This window comes from Eptatretus burgeri, chromosome 9 (genome assembly GCF_056783735.1).
Source record: "Eptatretus burgeri isolate ZD-2024b chromosome 9, Ebu_testis_v1, whole genome shotgun sequence".
NCBI classification, from domain to species: Eukaryota; Metazoa; Chordata; class Myxini; order Myxiniformes; family Myxinidae; genus Eptatretus; species Eptatretus burgeri.
In genome coordinates, this window is record NC_140969.1 from 61,001,538 (window position 1) to 61,022,737 (window position 21,200).

The 21,200-nt window shown below is 45.0% G+C and overlaps 1 long non-coding RNA gene across 1 annotated transcript in view; it reads left to right on the plus strand.

Moving 5' to 3' along the window:
• The first annotated feature begins 6,598 nt into the window (after window positions 1-6,598).
• Window positions 6,599-21,200, plus strand: part of LOC147020190 (uncharacterized) — a 35,638-nt gene continuing 21,036 nt past the window's right edge. The window contains exons 1-2 of the long non-coding RNA XR_015061692.1: window positions 6,599-8,614; window positions 9,733-9,881. This is a non-coding gene — a long non-coding RNA (uncharacterized LOC147020190). The remainder of the gene's footprint in view (window positions 8,615-9,732; window positions 9,882-21,200) is intronic.

Here is a 21,200-nt window from a genome sequence, read left to right on the forward strand (position 1 = left end):
CGTTGCAACTGGTCAATGCATGGAAGGAGAGGAGCCTTTGTGTCAATCCCTGCAGAAGCTTGACGTGTACCCGTCTTGAAGGAATGAACTCGAGTCTTCCTTAACTGTACCCACTTCCATCCGGAGTTCATTGCAGCACATCTACTCAACTTGTGCAACTAGAAGGAGCAGCAGGACGCCTGTGCCCCTCGTTGAGGTTACATTTGTCGGCATAACTTTATCCACCTGTCTGCGTCTTCACGCATTGCTTTACTAATATTACAGAGAGGGCTGTAATGTTAGCCCAGTTAATGGACAGCAAGATATCGCAGCTTTCAATAACATGGAAAATTGGCCGAGTTCTCCTGGTGCATCTTTATTCTTCAATGCCACGAAATAATCTCTGTGTCGATCAAGAACAGTGTTGAAATTCTGTCACACTTAGCACTTGCTGATCCCACGTTTTTGACAAAAGAATCTGCCAAGTCTCAAAATGTTTTGCATTCAAATGGTTTTCCAATTGCAATTAGCAGTGCTTGTCCATTAATGAAGAGACCAGATGTACCTTGGAGATTCATTAATCTAATCGTTAGGCATTCGGCAAGAATTGCCTTGGAAGCAGTCCTCAAAGCTCCATTTACTTCAGCAAGCTCAGCATTTAAATGGATAACAGCACAGACAATCCCTAAAGCTTGGCATTCATGGGGAGGGAGCTAATGGGAAATTCGTCCATGGAGAGGAGGAAATTATTCTTTTGGAAATGCCAAGTTGGCTGCCTTGAAAATGGTGGTGCCATTTTTGTGACGCCACTGGTACCCAGAGTGCCCTGGGAAGTGATGGCACTTTCTCAAAGCTCAGTGGCTGTGTTTGTCTCATCGAACTGGCTTGAGTTGTCCTGTATATTCGTCTTTATGTCCATGCGTGTGTACAGTAGCTCCACCATGAGCCTTGAAGATCCTGTTTAAAAAAAAAAAAATAACCAAGGTCTTGATACTCTAGGTCTCCCACCTTTTGGGTAGATTTGTGCGTCTGTCTCTCTCTCTCTCTATCTCTATCTCTATCTCTATCTCTATCTCTATCTCTATCTCTATCTCTATCATCTCCATCTCCATCTCCATCTCCATCTCCATCTCTATCTCTATCATCTCTATCTCTATCATCTCCATCTCCATCATCTCCATCTCTATCATCTCCATCTCTATCATCTCCATCTCTATCATCTCCATCTCTATCATCTCCATCTCTACCATCTCCATCTCTATCATCTCCATCTCTATCATCTCTATCTCTATCATCTCCATCTCTATCATCTCCATCTCTATCATCTCCATCTCTATCATCTCTATCTCTATCATCTCTATCTCTATCATCTCTATCTCTATCATCTCTCTCTGCCCCTCTCTTTTCTCTCTAATCTCTCTCAATCTCTCTCAATCTCCCTCTTTCCTCCCTCTTTCCTCCCTCTTCCCTCCCTCTTTCCTCCCTCTTTCCCCTCTCTTTCCCCTCTCTTTCCCCTCTCTTTCCCCTCTCTTTCCCCTCTCTTTCCCCTCTCTTTCCCCTCTCTTTCCCCTCTCTTTCCCCTCTCTTTCCCCTCTCTTTCCCCTCTCTTTCCCCTCTCTTTCCCCCCTCTTTCCCCTCTCTTTCCCCCCTCTTTCCCCTCTCTTTCCCCTCTCTTTCCCCTCTCTTTCCCCTCTCTTTCCCCTCTCTTTCCCGTCTCTTTCCCGTCTCTTTCCCGTCTCTTTCCCGTCTCTTTCCCGTCTCTTTCCCCTCTCTTTCCCTCTCTTTGCCCTCTCTTTCCCCTCTTTTTCCCTTCTCTTTCCCCTCCCTCTCCCCTCTCTTTCCCCTCTCTTTCCCCTCTCTCTCCCCTCTCTTTCCCCTCTCTTTCCCCTCTCTTTCCCCTCTCTTTCCCCTCTCTTTCCCCTCTCTTTCCCCTCTCTTTCCCCTCTCTTTCCCCTCGATTCTTTCTCTCTTTCTCTCTTTCTCTCTTTCTCTCTTTCTCTCTTTCTCTCTTTCTCTCTATATCTCTCTCTCTCTCTCTCTCTCTCTCTCTCTCTCTCTCTCTCTCTCTCTCTCTCTCTCTCTCTCTCTCTCTCTCTCTCTCTCTCTCTCTCTCTCTCTCTCTCTCTCTCTCTCTCTCTCTCTCTCTCTCTCTCCCCCCTCTTCTTCTCTCTTCTTTGCTCTCTCCCCTCTCTCTCCCCTCTCTCTCCCCTCTCTCTCCCCTCTCTCTCCCTCTCTCTCTCCCCTCTCTCTCTCCCCTCTCTCTCTCCGCTCTCTTCTCACCTCTCTCTCCCCTCTCTCCCCTCTCTCTTTCCTCTCTCTCCCCTCTCTTTCCCTCTCTCTCCCCCTCTCTCCCCTCACTCCTCTCTCTACTCTCTCCTTCTCTCTTTCCACCTCTCTTTCCACCTCTCCTTTCCACCTCTCCTTTCCACCTCTCCTTTCCACCTCTCCTTTCCACCTCTCCTTTCCACCTCCCCTTTCCACCTCTCCTTTCCCCCTCTCCTTTCCACCTCTCCTTTCCACCTCTCCTTTCCACCTCTCCTTTCCACCTCTCCTTTCCACCTCTCCTTTCCACCTCTCCTTTCCACCTCTCCTTTCCACCTCTCCTTTCCACCTCTCCTTTCCACCTCTCCTTTCCACCTCTCCTTTCCACCTCTCCTTTGCACCTCTCCTTTGCACCTCTCCTTTCCACCTCTCCTTTCCCCCTCTCCTTTCCACCTCTCATTTCCAACTATCCTTTGCACCTCTCCTTTCCGCCTCTCCTTTCCACCTCTCCTTTCCACCTCTCCTTTCCACCTCTCCTTTCCACCTCTCCTTTCCACCTCTCCTTTCCACCTCTCCTTTCCACCTCTCCTTTCCACCTCTCCTTTCCACCTCTCCTTTCCACCTCTCCTTTTCACCTCTCCTTTCCACCTCTCCTTTCCACCTCTCCTTTCCACCTCTCCTTTCCACCTCTCCTCTCCACCTCTCCTTTCCACCTCTCCTTTCCACCTCTCCTTTCCACCTCTCCTTTCCACCTCTCCTTTCCACCTCTCCTTTCCACCTCTCCTTTCCACCTCTCCTTTCCACCTCTCCTTTCCACCTCCCCTTTCCACCTCTCCTTTGCACCTCTCCTTTGCACCTCTCCTTTCCACCTCTCCTTTGCACCTCTCCTTTGCACCTCTCCTCTGCACCTCTCTTTTCCACCTCTCCTTTCCACCTCTCTTTTCCACCTCTCTTCCCCCCCTCTCTTTCTCTATTTCTCTCTTTCTTTCTCTTTTTCTCTCCCCCCCCTCTCTCTCTCTCTCTCTTCTCCACCCCCTCTCTCTTCTCTCTCTCCCCTCTCTCTTCTCTCTCTCCTCTCTCTCTCTCCCTCTCTCTCCCCTCTCTCTCTCCCCCTCTCTCCCCTCTCTCTCCCTCTCTCTCCCCTCTCTCTCCCCTCTCTCTCCCCTCTCTCTCCCCTCTCTCTCCCTCCTCTCTCTCCCTCTCTCTCCCCTCTCTCTCCCCTCTCTCCCTCCTCTCTCCCTCCTCTCTCCCTCCTCTCTCCCTCCTCTCTCCCTCCTCTCTCCCTCCTCTCCCCCTCTCTCCCCCTCTCTCCCCCTCTCTCCCCCTCTCTCCCCCTCTCTCCCCCCTCTCTCCCCCTCTCTCCCCCTCTCTCCACCCTCTCTCCCTCTCTCTCCCCTCTCTCTCCCTCTCTCTCCCCTCTCTCTCCCCTCTCTCTCCCCTCTCTCTCCCCTCTCTCTCCCTCCTCTCTCTCCCCTCTCTCCCTCCTCTCTCCCTCCTCTCTCCCTCCTCTCTCCCTCCTCTCTCCCTCCTCTCTCCCTCCTCTCTCCCCCCTCTCTCCCCCCTCTCTCCCCCTCTCTCCCCCTCTCTCCCCCCTCTCTCCCCCTCTCTCCCCCTCTCTCCCCCTCTCTCCCCCTCTCTCCCCCTCTCTCCCCCTCTCTCCCCCTCTCTCCCCCTCTCTCCCCCCTCTCTCCCACCCTCTCTCCACCCTCTCCCACCCTCTCTCCCACCCTCTCTCCCACCCTCTCTCCCACCCTCTCTCCCACCCTCTCTCCCACCCTCTCTCCCACCCTCCCTCTCACCCACCCTCTCACCCACCCTCTCACCCACCCTCTCACCCCCCCTCTCACTCCCCCCCTCTCTCTCTCCCCTCTGTCTCACTCACTCACTCACTCACTCAACACTATTTAACAAGACAAATAAATATTGTACAGAAGCCAAATTACTGATGGTTGCCATGGAAACATGATTCTGCCAATCACAACTGTCATCTAATGAGGTTGTGGTAATGTCATGTGGAATCAATGTCATGCACCCAAATGTGCACGGACGGATGATCGGTGCTTAGACGGAGCTCATTTTAATTTCCCGTCTCCACCAAGGTCAGAGTTGGTTTCAAAAAGGATTGAAATCTGCATTGGCATCAGTTCCTGCTGAAGAATACTCCAAGGGGAACTAACTTCTCTCCCAGCTGCATATCCAGAAATTTGAAATACTAGTGCGTGCCCGCACGTGCAAAAAAAAAATAAAAAAATTCAAACCGCGTGCCAGAAACAAACACACAGGCCATTCCTTCGCTCTCGCGTGGCCATACGTGCGTGCCCATACGTACGTGGCCGTACGTGCGTGCCCGTAAGTGCGTGGCCATACGTGCAAAAAAAAAATTCAAACCGCGTGCCAGAAACAACCACCACACAGGCCGTTCCTTCGTTCTCACGTGCCCGTACGTGCGTGGCTGTACGTGCACAAAACTTTCAAACCGCGTGCCAGAAATAACAACCACACAGGCTGTTCCTTTGTTCTTGCGTACCCGTACGTGCGTGGCCGTACGTGCAAAATAATAATAATAATGATAATAATAATAATAATAAACTTTCAAACAACTACACAGGCCGTTCCTTCGCTCTCGTAAACGACGACTGTACTGGGGCATTGTGTTTATCTATAAATGTGCATAACAAATCGAGAAATTATTAGAATACAGTAAGTCATCACTATCTGGAAGTCCGTACGTTGTAACCCGTAATGGGGAACGCGCTGGGTGCAAAACTCCAAGCAACGTGTCCTGTCATTGGTAACTAAGGATCTCTTCCCCAACGGCCACGCCTACGCAGCAATGTGTCCTGTCATCGGTAACTAAATGGTGCCCTTTCCTCAACGGCCACGCCTACGCAGCAACGTGTCCTGTCATTGGTAACTAAGGATCTCTTCCCCAACAGCCACGCCTACGCAGCAACGTGTCCTGTCATTGGTTTGGTAAATAAATGGCCATAACTTGGGAACCACTTGTCCGATTAATATCAAACCTTGAAAAGGCACATACTCAGGTCCCCAGCAATATACCTGGCAAGTTTCAATTAGATCGGACCAGCGGTTGTCGAGAAACAGCGGACACACACACACACACACACACACACACACACACACACACACACACACACACACACACACACACACACACACATTGCTGGAATTATAGATAGATTATGGTCGACTTTCATTATCATGAGTTTGCCTTCATCCTTGTTTTCCTTTCTGACAGACAGGTTGTTGAATATGGGAGATTTACGCCGTTGGATCCGATAATGGAAGAATTTGTAAGCCGCACCCTCATCTTCTCCCCATTCAGTCTTTTCTTGACAAATTTGTCCAGCTGGTCCCCGGCCTATATCTGCTGCATTGATTTGAGATTGCCAGAATTCTTTCATATCCAGGTCTTTCATGGCTGTGTTCTGCATTATGTATGCCTTTTGAAAATCCATTGCTGAGAAGTCATGGAATCTCTGGTAGAACGAATAAAAAAGGTTGTATTCAATATTATCATCTGCAGATCTCCTCATTATGGACAAGAATATCTTCTGCCATTCCATACATTGCCCTGGTGCCAACGTCTTTCTGGAATTTCAAATGATATGAAATGTTCCATGTTTTTAATGGAGTCGGGTTTCTTGATGAAGCTGATGATGCTGCTTTATCCACTCTTGAGTTTGGGAAGGATCAACTCGGTTGAATCTTCATGTGGATCACCTGACAAAATCTTGTTTCGAAGAGGTGAACAATCGCAGAAATGTTCAGTACCGAAAGAAAGTCGATACCCTCTTTCAAAATTTTCACCTTTTGTTGCCTTGTCGACTGGAATTAAATTGCATTAAATCAGACTTTTCCCACCTTTATTTGCATATTGTAACCCACAACTTCCAATGAAAAACAAATTCCACAAAATTAATTAAAAATACAAAACTAGAATATCTTGTTGTAATATCTAGAATATCTAGAAGTGTAAATACTTGGTTTCTTGTAAAGTGTAAATACCACCTACCTGAGTAAATACTTGGTGGAAGCATGTTTGATCGCAATTACTGCTGTGAGTCTGTTGGGACAGGTCTCTACCAACTTTGCACACCTTGATTGGGCAATATTTGCCCATTCTTCTCTACAAAACTGTTCAAGCTCAGTCAAGTTGCTTGGGAAGCGTAGATGGATAGCAATCTTCAAGTCATGCCACCGCTTTTCGATTGGATTTCGGTCGTGGCTCTGACTCGTCGTGCTCAAGGACATTTATGTTTTTGTTCTTCAGCCAGTCCAATGTAGCTTTGGCTGTGTGCTTCGGGTCGTTGTCATGCTGAAAGGTGAACTTCCGTCCCAATTTCAGCTTTCTTGCAGAGGGGCAGCAGGTTTTCCTCGGATTTGTCTGCATTTTGCTCCATCCATTTTCCCTTCGATCCTGAAAAGTGCGCCAGTCCCTGCTGATAAGAAACATCCCCACAACATGATGCTGCCACCACCATGCTTCACAGTAGGGATGGTGTTCTTTGGGTGATGTGCTGTGTTGTTGTTGTTGTTGTTGTTGTGCCAAACACGATGTTATGCAATTAGGCCAAAGAGTTCATCTTTGTTTTGCCAGACCACAAAACCTTTTACCACATGGCTTTAGAATCTCCGCGGTGGTGTTTTGCATTCCTCAAACGGGACTCAAGGTGGACTTTTTTGAGTAATGGCTTCCTTCTTGCCACTCTACCATGCAGGCCCGACTTGTGGGGTGCTTGGGATATTGTTGTCACATGCACACAGTGACCAGTCTTTGCCATAAAGGCCTGTAGCTCTTTTAAAGTTGCCCTTGGCCTCTCTGATCAGTCTCCTCATTTGGTCATCCATTTTGGAGGGACGGCCTGATCTGGGCAGGGTCTTCGTGGTACCATTGGACTTCCAATTAGTGATTGTCTTGACTGTGCTCCAAGGGATGTGCTTGACTGTGCTCCAAGTTCAAGGCCTTTGAAATATTTATATACCCATCCCCTGATCTGTCCCTTTCCACAATTTTATTCCAGAGGTCTTTTGAAAGCTCCTTGGTGCTCATGGTTGAGTCTACTGTGAAATACACTACCCAACAGAGAAAAAAAACTACAGGAACAACTGATTTTATTCTAAAATAATCAGAATCACAATTTAACACAGGTGGAGGCCAATTAAGTTGGTGTGTGATTTTGAAGGTGATTGGTTCCACCTGCGCTAATTTACAATTGCTCCTTTAAAGGGGGTGGACACTTATCCAACCAAGATGTATTCAAGTTTTGTATTTTTAATTAACTTCCTTAAATTTGTAGAAATTGTTTTTCTCTTGGAAGTTGTGGGTTACAATGTGTAAATAAATGTAGACAAAGTCTGATTTAATGGAATTTCATTCCAGACTGCAAGGCACCAAAAGGTGAAAGGGGTGGGGGGGGGGGGTGTCGAGTTTCTAAAGGCACTGGATGTGAGTCATGATTGTGAGTAACAATAGATTTTCTTCGAGTTGTGGAAGCACAAGTCTAATGCTGTGGGAAACGAGGTGAGGCTGAAGCGCTTACCTTCACCAATATTAATTGTCAATCTAAGGTGGGAACCTGTGTCGCAAAGCGAGAGACGGGTGTTGCTGGATCTCTGGGGCAAAGGCGGTTTGGAACGAGAGCCAAGGAATTTGTCTGCGGGGTCAATGTCAGAGTCTGATGCATCCATACAACCCGTATCTGCAGTCACATGACTGGAGTGGTAGCTGCCCGGACTAGCTGCACTCTTGGAGCTCTATTATGTCTTAAGCCATAATGTAGTTTCCAGTATGGCATTCTGGTTCTGCCACAGGACTTTCACTTTGCAACTGTGTAAACTTCAGCACCTCAATCATTTCATTTCCTATCGGCATAAAGAGTCAGTTATGTACCTAATTGATTTTGTTTCTTTTTTGCACTTTGCCTCACTTTGCTCACCCAAGCAAAAAGTTTTGGAGGTAACCACGTGAACTTGTATGGGGAAGTACAAAATCCATAGCCTCAGATGGGCATATTGATTAAGAGACTTTGTGTTTGTTGATGAAGAATTCCTTACTTTGTATCGAGTCGTTTCACCAAAGGCCGTTGTGCAACACTTGGAGTTAACATTTGATGTGCAGGGAATTCTGTTTTGTTGAATTTTGTCAATATTATGACATTGAAAAAAACAAAAAAAAAGAAGAAGTAAATCTCAATGTTTGCACTTCATTGTAACAGTCATTGATTACTGCCTGGGCACTTTTTAGGAGGCGTCAGCAAATGAACCATAATGGCAGTCAGCTCCCATGAGGGTGCAACTTGTCAGCATAGCCGAATGCTCATTGACTGGGTTTGTGGGAGAACATTGAAAGGTACACAATGAACAAGCAAAACATATTTCCTGATGGAGATTTCCGCACAAGTTTTTATTGAGTAAAAAAAATCTAGACGCAGTTGATGAGGTGACAAGGTTTGAAAACATGGATGAAGAAACAGAGGAGGAGGAGGAAGAGAGAGAAGGAAGAGTGGAGGAGATGTAGCGACCTGCAAGTACAGGGTAACCCCATAACAGTGGGCCCTGGGAAACGTTTAATAACGTTAATATTATCCGATCAAAGTTAACAAAATTTGCAGATCATATTATTCACTCAGAGTCGAGATACCAGTAAAAAATTCAGTTGTCTACAATGGAATTTGACAATTGTACAATGAAATTACTGACGACATTGATGTTTGATGATATCCTCCAAATGGGCAGCATTTCACTCGATGCAGAGGGCCACACGTTGAGCAAAGTTATTGATGACTTGTATGCACTGTTATCAGAATTCTCCTCAAGCTTTCTTTGCTGATGTTGAGCTCTTGATGTCTTGGGACCGAGGGTGTCTGAGTCAGCAACGGCAGCAATATTGTCGGGTGACCTTCCTGGTTTTGGTCTGCCAGAGTGGCCTCCTCTTTTCGGTGAATTCATATTCGAGACTGTGCCCTGCTGTTGAAATTTTTTCACAAACCTGGGAATTTGAGACCTGCTGGGTGCTTTCCTTGTTGCAAAATGTTTGCAGAACAGGCATCTTATCCGTCGGAACGAATTTGTCCACAGATAGTTTTCTGTAGAAAATGACTTTTCTCCAGGTGTCCACAACATGGCGTGTAGATGTCACAGAGTCAAGAAACTTGGCTCATACACTCTCCCGTAATTCAGTTCAGACCTCTTGAAAAATGAAAGAAATTGAATGGAAAACTGTGAAAGTTATTAAACTTTTCCCAGGGCCCACCTTTTTGGGGTCACCCTGTACATCAGGAGACGTTGAGGAGGGTTAATGAAACATTATCTCGAGATGATGGTGAACCACCAATTTGAAGTCTTGGAGGGGGGGGGGTTGTAAACTAAATTTGTCATCTAGTTTACTTGAGCTCTTTCATATTGTGTATTTATTTTCTCATTGTTGTTGGTGATGGTTGTTGATGCTGTTTTCACACATACATGCAGATCTCTCTCTTTAAAGAGAGAGGTGTGGCTACTTTCCCTCGATGCACCTCGACTACTTTTGATGGCCTCGAGATCTCCCTCCATCACATGACTACTTTTGATGTGAGAATTGGCCCAGACGGTGCTCTCATATCTGAAGACACTCTCAGGTAGCGTGTCACGTATTCTGCCTTTTGCTGGCAAGTTAAGCCTGTAAAATGTTTTTACCATGTGCACATAAATATACTTCATACTACAAATCCATTGTCTGAGATTAATTGAAGTTTCGGCGAACTTATTCATCAACTTGTACTCCAATTTGGCATGGCTTCTTGGGAATTTCAAATTGACTCTTCCACCTGCCAGGTATTGTTACATTTGTGGGGTAATGGGCAGTTGCTAGTTTAAGGTCTTCACCAGTTTGTAACATGTATAAGTGCATGGGATTAGGTAAGGTCTTTTGTGTGACTCGCCAGAAGGATAGGCCTTGTCTATTTTATAGGCTAAACAGCTTAATATGTCCTGTCCACGTATTCTCCTGACGTCGAAAAGGGTGAGATGTCACTTTTCCCTTCCACAACAAAGGGAGAAGGCCCCTTCAGCATGTGGGAGGCAGGCCTTGGACTGTTACTGGTCTATGGTTGGCTGAACTGCCAGCTCAATGACTGCTTTGAGGTGATGGGGACAGAGTGGGCCCCATTGCCACCATGTATTGTTTAGCCTCGTGGGAGGGAGGGATTGAGGTCGAAGACACAAATGTTTCCAATTGAGACGTAATGAATGGTGAAGTTCCTTCTGTCTGTCTATTTTTGTCTCTGGGATTTCAATCTGTGTCCTCACTTATAATAAATGATTTATTTCCTAAGAGGCAATGCATCTCATGATCCTGCCATTTTGCCCTGCCATTGGGTTTTAATTGGTATCTCTGGAGGGCTAAATTGAAAGTTCATGGAATTTTGATTTATCATTGGTGTAGTGCCAGACTGCGCTCCCCCCTCTCCCCTCTCTCTCCCCCTCTCTCAGCATTTCAATCCATGTCGCTGTGTGTTTTTTTTTTTTCTCTCTCTCTCTCTCTCTCTCCTCTCTCCTCTCTCCTCTCTCCTCTCTCCTCTCTCCTCTCTCCTCTCTCCTCTCTCCTCTCTCCTCTCTCCTCTCTCCTCTCTCCTCTCACCTCTCTCCTCTCTCCTCTCTCCTCTCTCCTCTCTCCTCTCTCCTCTCTCCTCTCTCCTCTCTCCTCTCTCCTCTCTCCTCTCTCCTCTCTCCTCTCTCCTCTCTCCTCTCTCCTCTCTTCTCTCTTCTCTCTCTCTCTCTCGTGTGCTCATTTCAATGACATCATCAGTGAAGTGCTGAGCACGGACCGATGTCTGCTCGCCGTTGGTCCATGAGTAAAAGTTCCATTCTTGGAGCAATAGTGTCGTTGTGGTCAGAAGCCACCTATATTGCCATTACACACATTTAAATAGGGGCCAATCCTGCAACAGTGTTAGTTTATTTCCCCAATCTCCCTCCAACCCCCAATACTATTGCTGCTCCAACCTTTCCAAGTGAAAGGAGAACAGAAAAAAAAAGAGAAATCTCAATAACTACATTTTAGGATCTTAGGATTCATGTCTGTGACTGTGGCCAGATCTAAAAGACCTACTCGTATTTACCTCCACCACCGAAGGTGGCCGGAGGTTCACCCGTTTGTTAACAGGCTATCTCAAAAAGTTATGGAAGGATTCGGACAAAACTTGGTGGGCAGGCTTGATGTGTGCCGAGGACCAATTGATTAGATTTTGGTGAACATCCGGATCTGGATCCGATAATTTTTTCAGTGATTCTTCACCATTGAGAGAAAGGGAGAAAAATTATACATTGCACGATATTTCATAAAGTTGTGTGTGGGTTATGACAAAAATTGGTGGATGAGTTGGTGATGAGAAGAAGCAGATTGTCGGCCATGAGGCTTCACCGTCTATCGTGCACTTTCATTGGACACATCTCGGGAATGAAAAATTCCAGTTACAACGTATAAATTTTGTGTGAACCAATCTTATGGTGAATGTTGGCACGAGCAAAAAGTGGCGAAAACACTGAAATTTGATGATAAAAGTCCAATTATTTTTACTACATAGTGCCAGCCATGCAGGAAGATCTTTCAACTCAGTTTCTCGACCAATCACAATGCCAGAATTGAGTGATGTCACACATTCGGTTTTGTTACCCCAAACCAGGAAGTTTGTCAATTTTCACCAACAAACCTTGGAAAACAATTTCATGGAGTTTTTGATCCATGTTAAGAACGCTGAACAGAAAATTGTACCATTTTCCCTGAAGAGTTGGGCGTCAACTCGCCAATCTGCCCTGTGATGGATGAACTTGGACGGAGAATGTCGGGACGTTCCCCACCGACGTGCAGCAGTCGGTGATGATTTTTGGTTGAACGCTACCGTGGAAGCCGTCCAAGATAATGGATAGGGATATGACAGGAAATGTTACATGCTTTTTTTTAATAATCGCACAAATATAACCTGTGCAGTTGGAAGGGTTGCTGAGGCTGCTGAAAGTCAGTCGAGGCCGGAGTCTTCCATCAGCAGTGACGGTAGAGATTTGCCACCGATGAAGCATGTGCGATCCAGCAGGAGTAGTGAATTGGCTAGAACTGATCAGGTCCTATCCGACGTATGTATCTACTTGTACTCCAATTTGGCATGGCTTCTTTGGCATGATGTCAGAAGAAAGAGCATTTTTTCCGTCACTGGGAAACGTGTACACAACCATCTTATGACTGCCGGAACCAAAGATGGAGTTCGGTGATGAGACATTACATGATCAATTCTTCCTGGAGTGGATTGAGTTTGTAGCCAAGTTCATGAAACAATATTTCAAACAGAAATTCAGTCACAGGGTTCAACATACTGATAAGGAATAGTTTGATTTTTGGACTGCTGTATGTCTGATGTACAGTCTTCTTTATTTCATACTCGCAAGGGGGTACTCGGCATTTCCGGCAACGTCGGGTCCTTCCTCCCACAGCACCCCTTCCCCTGCCTCCTCCCACTCCACAAGTTGTTTTTGTCACAAGGGGGGGAAAAAAAAAGAAAGCTTTCCAACTGGTGGAGAGAAATTTGTGCAGGCGTTCTTTGACCTTGACTCGGTCTTCTTAGTTGCCGACACGCTGCTACTGATGCTCGAGGGGTCATGACTCATCTTTATGGCCAGCCGGTTGTGATCGAGGCTTGCTACAGAGTATTTTGCTCGTCGTCCACTTTTGATGTGCGGAGTCTGCCTCCTCTGGCAGATGCTCTGTATCAGCATATACTGTGGGCCAATTATCAAGAAGTTATGTTCAAACATGCCTTGGATCAGTTCATCGAACCTCCAAATCCAAACGATCATGATTCGATTGTAGAAGATAGACAGATCAGGGTTCATTGGATGCTGAAAAAGCAGGCTCTGACTGACGTCATGAAGGTAGTGCAGTGTAGGTGTGCAAAGACCGAATGTGAAGGACATCACTTGTTCTTGCCGATCTAATGGCTGTCCATGCACCGATCTATGCAATTGTAATGGTTGCCAGAACAATGTCACGACGATCCACAAAATCGCTTTCGAGGAGGAGGTTGAGGACAATGATTCTGACGATGAACAATAAGTTGCCTCGCTCCACAAATATGATTCCAAATTGCCTTGCAGTGCTTTGTATCAGATTGTTGTTCCCCATTTATACATTGCGGAGTAAACTTCAGAGCCTTTGCATGCATACTCCAGTGTGGGATGAGTGATAGTAGTGGTATGTCTATATGTTTGCTTTTTGGGGGAACCTACAGCTTCATTTTGATTCTACGCCGAGTTGACTGATCGTCACATTTTCCACCATGCTCTTATAAGATATTTGTTTATCAATGAATGATGACTTGTACAGTTCTGTTCATATTGTATTCATTGCAAAATCTCCTACCCCTTTAAATTTAACTCAAAGCCAATCCGGCACATTTTTGAGGGTGCTTTGACCTCGTTTTGGAAAACAATCCAGGAAGCATTCCTGCTTCCAGTACTGAAGTAGCATTATAGATGCCTACTGGAATTATAAAAGTCATCTTTGGATTCAATGAATTGGATTCCTTCAAAAAAGCATGTATTCGAGTTGAGGAGGGTCATCCGCACCTGAAACATGATTTTGGTGAAAGTGCATCTTTAAGAGCAAAATAGAGGCCTGTGTGCCACTTTGATGCAGTGCCAACATTGATATTCAGATTCAGCACATTGAATTAATTTGGAAAATCATATTTTCATGTGTTCCCCAGAGGTGTCCAACGAAAGTCTATTTCTACTCACGGAAGACGGTTATGACTCATGGCCTATTCTTGTTCAGGCCGTGGAGGTGTGCACCCTACCAAGTGCCGTTCTAGTTAGCCTATCCACCCACGCAGTGGGAAGTGTGCGTGCGTGCGTGCGCGTGTGTGCGTGCGAAAGTTACTGTTGTTGGCTGCTATCTCCACACATAGGTGGGTTTCAGGAGATTACCAGGTATGTGTGTCTCCGTGTTCAAGTCGATATATTTTTGGTTGAAAATTATTTTTTCTCTGGAACTGCTTGTCTGATCGATGTGAAATTTTAAACAAAGGAGAGACCCACCATGGAGAATCTTTTATTGACAACTCTGACATCATAGGTCACATGGTATGGCAGTCACATTGGATTGAATGAAAAAAAAATTGGACATCATTTTCTCCAAAATCGCTCAACGAAAAAAAATTGATACTTGGCATGTGTCATCAATTCCCCATGGGGTATTTCCCATGATAACAATGACATCATCAGTGAAGTATTCTTGTCGTGAAGAAGATGAATGACATCAAAAAAATTACGGCGGCCGCACTATTTACACGGTCGCCGTACGGTGGCCTTGCGGTCTGTGTGACTACCTGTGGGCAACGCAAGGTCGACGCACGGTTCCCCTACGCCCGCCGTGCACCTACGTACGACCTCCGTGGCAGTCTGCGTCAACCGTGCATCCACCGTGCGCTTCCGCTAGAGATCGGAGTATGGGTGTTTGCCTATACACAGTGGTGCCCCCAGAATCCGAATTTAATTCGTTCCAGGAGGCTGTTCAGATTGCAAAAAGTTCGGATTCAAAAAATATTTTCCCAATAAGAAATAATGGAAAGTGAATTAATCCGTTCGTGGACCCAAAGAAAACCCACTTTCAAGACACGTTAAACTGAAATTCCCCATGTTTAAGGTAAAATACGATGGGTAAATGACCTTCGGTGGCGGTGTATTGTATGTAAACTGGGAAAATCACCACATTCAAAGGTCCACACAGGCTCGTGCTCCGTCCTGGGTTCCGATCGCTCGCGCACTCTGCGAGAGCACTGCCCCCAGGGCAGCTCATCAAACACGATGCCCCCAGAACCACAATCACTTTCATCAAACGCATCGGGCTGACGTAATCATGGATATTAAAAATTACAACCGGTTTTGCTGTGAAATTCAATCCTTGCCCGACAGTCCGTCACACCACGTGATTGGATTGCTTTTTTGTTAATAATTAAAACACAAGATGATTAAAAAAAAATGAAGGTGAAAACACGAGGTAAGGCCGAAGTCGCATTTGGCTCGGCGGCCGGAGGGTCTACAAAATGTACGGAGACTCGCAATTATAAAGCGGCCGCAGTATTTCCACGGTCACACAATGTAGCAGCACACATGTTTTTATTTTTCAGGTAGCCACACGGCGTGTTTATAAATTGTGGAGACCGAAAACGTGGGGGTGCCGTAATTTTTTGGGGGTTAGGAAAATTCATTTTTCACTAAGAAGAGCTTACGGCAGCCGCACGGAAAACACAAGCCCACGGCACGCCCTACGTACGGTCGACGTGGAACACATCTACTTCATAACTTGGCTTTGTCGAATTGCTTCGGCGAGCGTAGAAATTAAAAAAGTTACAACTCCGCAGTTATAATTCTACGGCGCCCCTACGGCCTGTAAAACATAGCCAAACGGCGTAGGGCCACCCTGAGGCCACCTGACTTTCTCTGCGGCCGCCGCACGTTTGTGTCAATTCAGAGGGCGTACGGCCGCTTTATCCTCGCCGGAGAGCAAATGTGACTGAGTACTTCCAGCGATGAACTGAATGAACAAAGCGCGAAGATGCGGCTCGAACAGGTGGGGGAGACACGTGAACAAACATGAACGCTACGTTTTGTTCGGTTTTTTAAAATGTATTGGGTTTTTTGGGCCAAACTTTGTCGAAAAAATTGTTTGGATTCCAATTTGTTCAAAGAGCTTGGCCGTTTGGATTCTGGGGGATCACGGTATATTATAGTTATAGTATATTCAGTTATATATACTGGTAATTTTTTATTTCAGTAAAAAAAAAGGACTGGTATATATACCCACCCGTTACCGTCCGTCTGGCCGCACGTTCGCCTTAGGGTCCCCCTGCGGTCGCCTTGAGGCTACCTTGCGTCTGCCTTGAAAATTTTATGGCCACCGCAGGGCCCCCTTAAGGTCACCGTACGACATGAAATCAAAGACCGTACGGCAACCCCACGTTTTCGGTCTCCACAATTTATAAATACGCCGTGCATCTCCCCGAAAAATAAAAACATATGTGACTGCTACATTGTGTGACCGTGGAAATACTGCGGCCGCCGTAGAATTGCTAGTGGCATCAGATTTTTGAGACCCCACGGCCGCCGTGGCAAATGTGACCTCGGCCTTAATGGATAGATGTGAAACTTCTTACATATGATTGATTGGCCATGGTGAATATAGTTTGAAAAAAAAAATTCATATTCGCCTTCATTGATGAAATTTAGCATTAATGTGCACAGAAGTCGTTAAATATCCTAATAATCAATAAAGCTCCAGATAATGCCAATGTATGTGACATAATAGGGTGCATATAGGTAAACGGGCCATAATAGGAGCGTGTTCAGCTAATGAAGGTATTTTTGTTCAGAATAAGCACGTGAGGCGAGACTATGCAACTCCACAGAGTGCCGTTCCAGTTTACCATGCAATGCTTTTGAAAAAAATTTCAGTAAAGCAAAGATCTCACTTGGGAATGTCTATTTATTACAAGTAGAAACAGTTTTTTCTTTGATTAATATGCAAGGTTCAACCCGACATGTTATTTCGCCCCTTTGTTTGATCTAATTGGCTCATGTGTTAAGCAATCTGATTGATTTATTGGATTCTTAAGCACATGTTATGTATAGTGCTCGGTTGGTTTTTGTTGCTGGTCATGCACAAACATGGTAACTGCTTGTATTTGGCTTGCTGCCATAAAACCAATCCAACTGTCAGCTTTTACAAGATCGTAGAATGTACATTAATGAAGCCTGATCACTGAACACGAGTAGATAGATACTCTGAGAGAGCTGCAGTGCATTGATAAAATAATCAGCAATTGATTGTAGTCATGCTTTGCTTTCTTTGATCTCGAGATTAGATTAGTTACCTAATTCATGATCCGGTGGGGTCTATCATTATTATTATTATTATTATTATTATCATCAATTTAGCCTTCCAGAGACCCCACTTCAATCCAGACAGCATGGGAAAATGGCAGGATCACGAGACACACACACACACAGTTTCTTAAAAAAAGTAAATACATACGTTAATCACAAGAGACGGTAACGGAATCCCGAATGCACAGATGCAAACTATACAAGAAAAGCTACACCAGAGAAACGAAACTTGCTGTGACGTCACATACACAAATGTTCATGCACACAAAACCGGGCAAGAGAAATGGAAAATGAAAAGGAAAAAGAAAACCCAGGTTGCTGTACTCAAACGAGGAGTGGAACACGAGGTGGAGAGCTGCAAGAGCGAGGGATGCAGGAGGGAGGCGAGATCATCCAAGAGCATAAGGTCTGAGAATCCCAAGCATGGAGGGAGTGTGTGCTTTCATGGTCAGTCCCCCTCCCCCCAACCATCCTTCCTGCAGACTGTTGGCATTGGACCAATCACTGCATCTCCATGCCCTGTTAAATGTGGAACAGATCAAATATGGTCTCTCGCTCTGGGGGGGGGGGAGGGGGGAAGTGGACCAATCACCATCATGCATACCCATAGATGGCAGCTCATCCCTTGTGTGTTATCTTCCCTGAGGTGGTGCAGACCAATCACAGACCTGGAAGTTCCACCAATCATGGACCAAACATTTAAAAAGGATAGAGCACAGACGAACAACCATCGACTGGAAACCATTGCGTTGGCTTGATGAACCTAATGGCCTCCTACTTTTTTCGAAGTTCCTTGTGAGAGAGCTCGTTTTATGTATACTATAATAACTGCTTATTCAGCCAAGGCAGAGGGAAGTGAGATCGACGCTGTTTATTCATGGTACATGAAACACCCTGCAACACATACCTGCAGAAAACGCATTTTTGGAACGCCGGCCACATTTTCCATCCAATCATAATGTAACTGTGACTAAAAAAAAAATATCCGTGATTAGGTATGGCTCTTATGTTTAAAGTTTTGTGTCAATCGATCAAGCGGTTGTGGAGAAAACGATTTTAAAAGCGAACGAGTCTGGAGACGGCGATGGTTCACGAGCAATGTACACGGTTCGCCTTTTTTATTTTTTGACCTTCGAAGGGACGCCACGGGCAAACTGGCGGGAATCGGGAAAAACGTAAATGATGAAAGTTGTAGTACTCCAAGAGCACTACTTGCATACCAACTTTCATTCGAAACAGTTGAAAACCCTGGGAGCTAGATGCCCAATTTATTGATTTTTTTGACATTTTCTAAGTTCGTGACCTTGTGACCTTGACCTTGGGACGAAAATGAAAAATCGAGCTCCGTGGGACTATGCAGGTGCCATTGGGCTAACCAAATATTAAAACCCCTGCCAGATTCGACAAACCCCCTCGGAGAAGACGTAACTTGAAATTGGCTACCCCCTAAAAACACATGTTTTTTTTTGGTGTGGCTCAGCCCATAATGGGCGCAGCACGCCCATTCTCGGGAAAACACAACTAGATCATGATATAAACCTCCCACCCAAATTTTATCAGGATTGGATCAAAACCCACGGGCTATGCTTGGGACAGACAGACAGACAGACACACACCCATAACGAATATAGTGGTCACTTTGGCTGGCGCTCTGGTGCTCGTGAACCAATAAAGGTGAAAAAGTGAGGACCTCTGCTGACCTTCCACAATATGGTCGAGGATGGTTTTGGAAGCCTATTACTGAAAATTAAATTATTGTTGTTTTGGTATGTACTTACTGGTACAATTTTACTATTCTTTTTGAAAGAATGATGTGAACTTGACTAGGTTCATTATAAACTAGAAGTGCACTCGGTCGAGCGCATATCTCCGCAAAGCTGATTCGTTTACGTAAGAGCGAGGAGTGGTGGAGGGAGGCCGGATGTGGATTCGGACCTGAACTAAAATGTAATCGGCTTGTTCTTGTCACTAAAGCAACTCATCCACAAAGTTTCATCCGAATCTGTCTCTAACTTTTTGAGATATCGTGGTATATATTGTTTTCTCCTTCTTACTCAATGGTGAAGAAACACTTAAAAAAATTATTAGATCCCAATTCGGATCTTCACCAAAATCTAATCAATCCTTCCTTGTTACATAACCAACTTGTCCACCAAGTTTTGTCAAGATCTGTTAACAACTTTTTGAGATATCATGCTATTTGTCGTTTTTGGCCCAATCTCTCAATGGTGAAAAAAAAAATTCTTGGATCCGGATCTGGATTCGGATCTTCAGCAAAATCTAATCATTTTGTTCTTGTCACATACCTAAGTTCTCCACCAAATTTCATCCAAGAGATATTTTGTTCACAAACAGACAAACAAACAAACAAGAAAAAGACGTCGTGCAGAGCATGATACTTGCAAAATCCACCGCCCTCTCCAAATGTTGCCATGGATGCATTTTTTTTTTGACCTCAAAAATAGTTGCTTTCCCAATTCAGTGATGGACTATGCAATTGCTGTTTAATGTTCAAGTTACTAGGATGTAAATTGGTGATTTTTCAGTTGAAAATTTGATGATTTTTTTTTTATGTTTGCCCTTGAGTTGACCTTTGACCGTTTGATCTCAAATAGTTGGTTTCCCAGTTCAGTGATGCAATATGCAAATCTTGTTCAAATTTCAAATCATTCAGATGAAAAATGACTTTTAGAAATTTGACCACAAGATGACCTTTCACCTCAAAATCAATAGACTTCTCAGTTGAGACCACCTCTACAACTTGGAAAAAGTTTCATGACGATCGGTTTAGAAGTGTCTCCTGTCGGCGATAAACAGACAAACAGACAGAATAACAAAATTGACTAACCAATACACTTGAAAAATCTTCAATTTTGCAAGTAACAAACAAACAGAAAGGGGTGAAAACATAACCTCCTTCACCTTCGGTAACAGAGGTAACAAGGGGGACAGTTAAGATGAACAAATCCACCATATCGGCATCAACTTAACCCCATCGACTGAAGAATCTTTCAACCTGCGACCTCTCTCTTCAAGCGAACATTTTCCGTCGGATGTGCTGTTGACTGCAGTGAAGGATATAGAATGGAAAAAAAAAAGGAAATAGAGCCTTGATTTTCTGTATAACTCCTTTCCTGCAGCAAATGTGCATTCTCATTAAGATCTCGTGCTGCTCCTGCTCATTGGGAATGATGTCAAAACAACTGTCAGCACAAGGAACTTTCTGTTAGCGTGCGGTATGCATAGGGTGCAGATTAAATCTCGTTCTACAATGACACAACAGGCAGAGATCTTGCATGGTAGTGACAGCCCTGTCAGTGGAAGAACTTTTCTTGTAGATTTTGGTTGACGGTCGTGCGGGACATTTCCCCCATTAAAATTCTTCCATCTCCGAACAACATGCACGCCTCGTGGCAGTTGGGCGATGAGTAATATTCTCAACAAGCTTCGGCCGCTTTGCCTTGCACGCTCTTCTCACCCCTTGAAGATGACGCATTTTTTCAGATGAGATGTTGGCCTACACTGCAGGCACAACAAAACATGTGTCCTGCAAAAATCTGCGTGGTTTTGTAATATGAGTGGGATAAATAGATAAATAAATAAATAAAATCCCACGTGATTATTGTTACAAAATGCATTGCATTGATCGCGACATCATTTTTCGATTGGTACTGTCAAAAGACTATGATTGTGACTTGTTCGGAGACACGTGAGATGATTAATTTTTCACCGCGCGACCGCAGATCTGAAAATGGTTGATTGGAATATATGGGACAACTGGCACAGCTGCTGTCATGCTGAGAATTATACAAACTGTCCGGCTGGCTTCCCATGCTTTCCACACAAACAAATTTGAATTTTCATTGCTTATGGAATATTTATGGATTTGAAACAGCTCATTGGGCATGCATGGCAGGGTATAGTGCCTTTAACACTGTGTAACAACAAATTCTTCTTTGTCTAAACATCACTCCCTTCCTATATCCACGGGATATTAATTTCTTATTGCAAATGGATTTTTC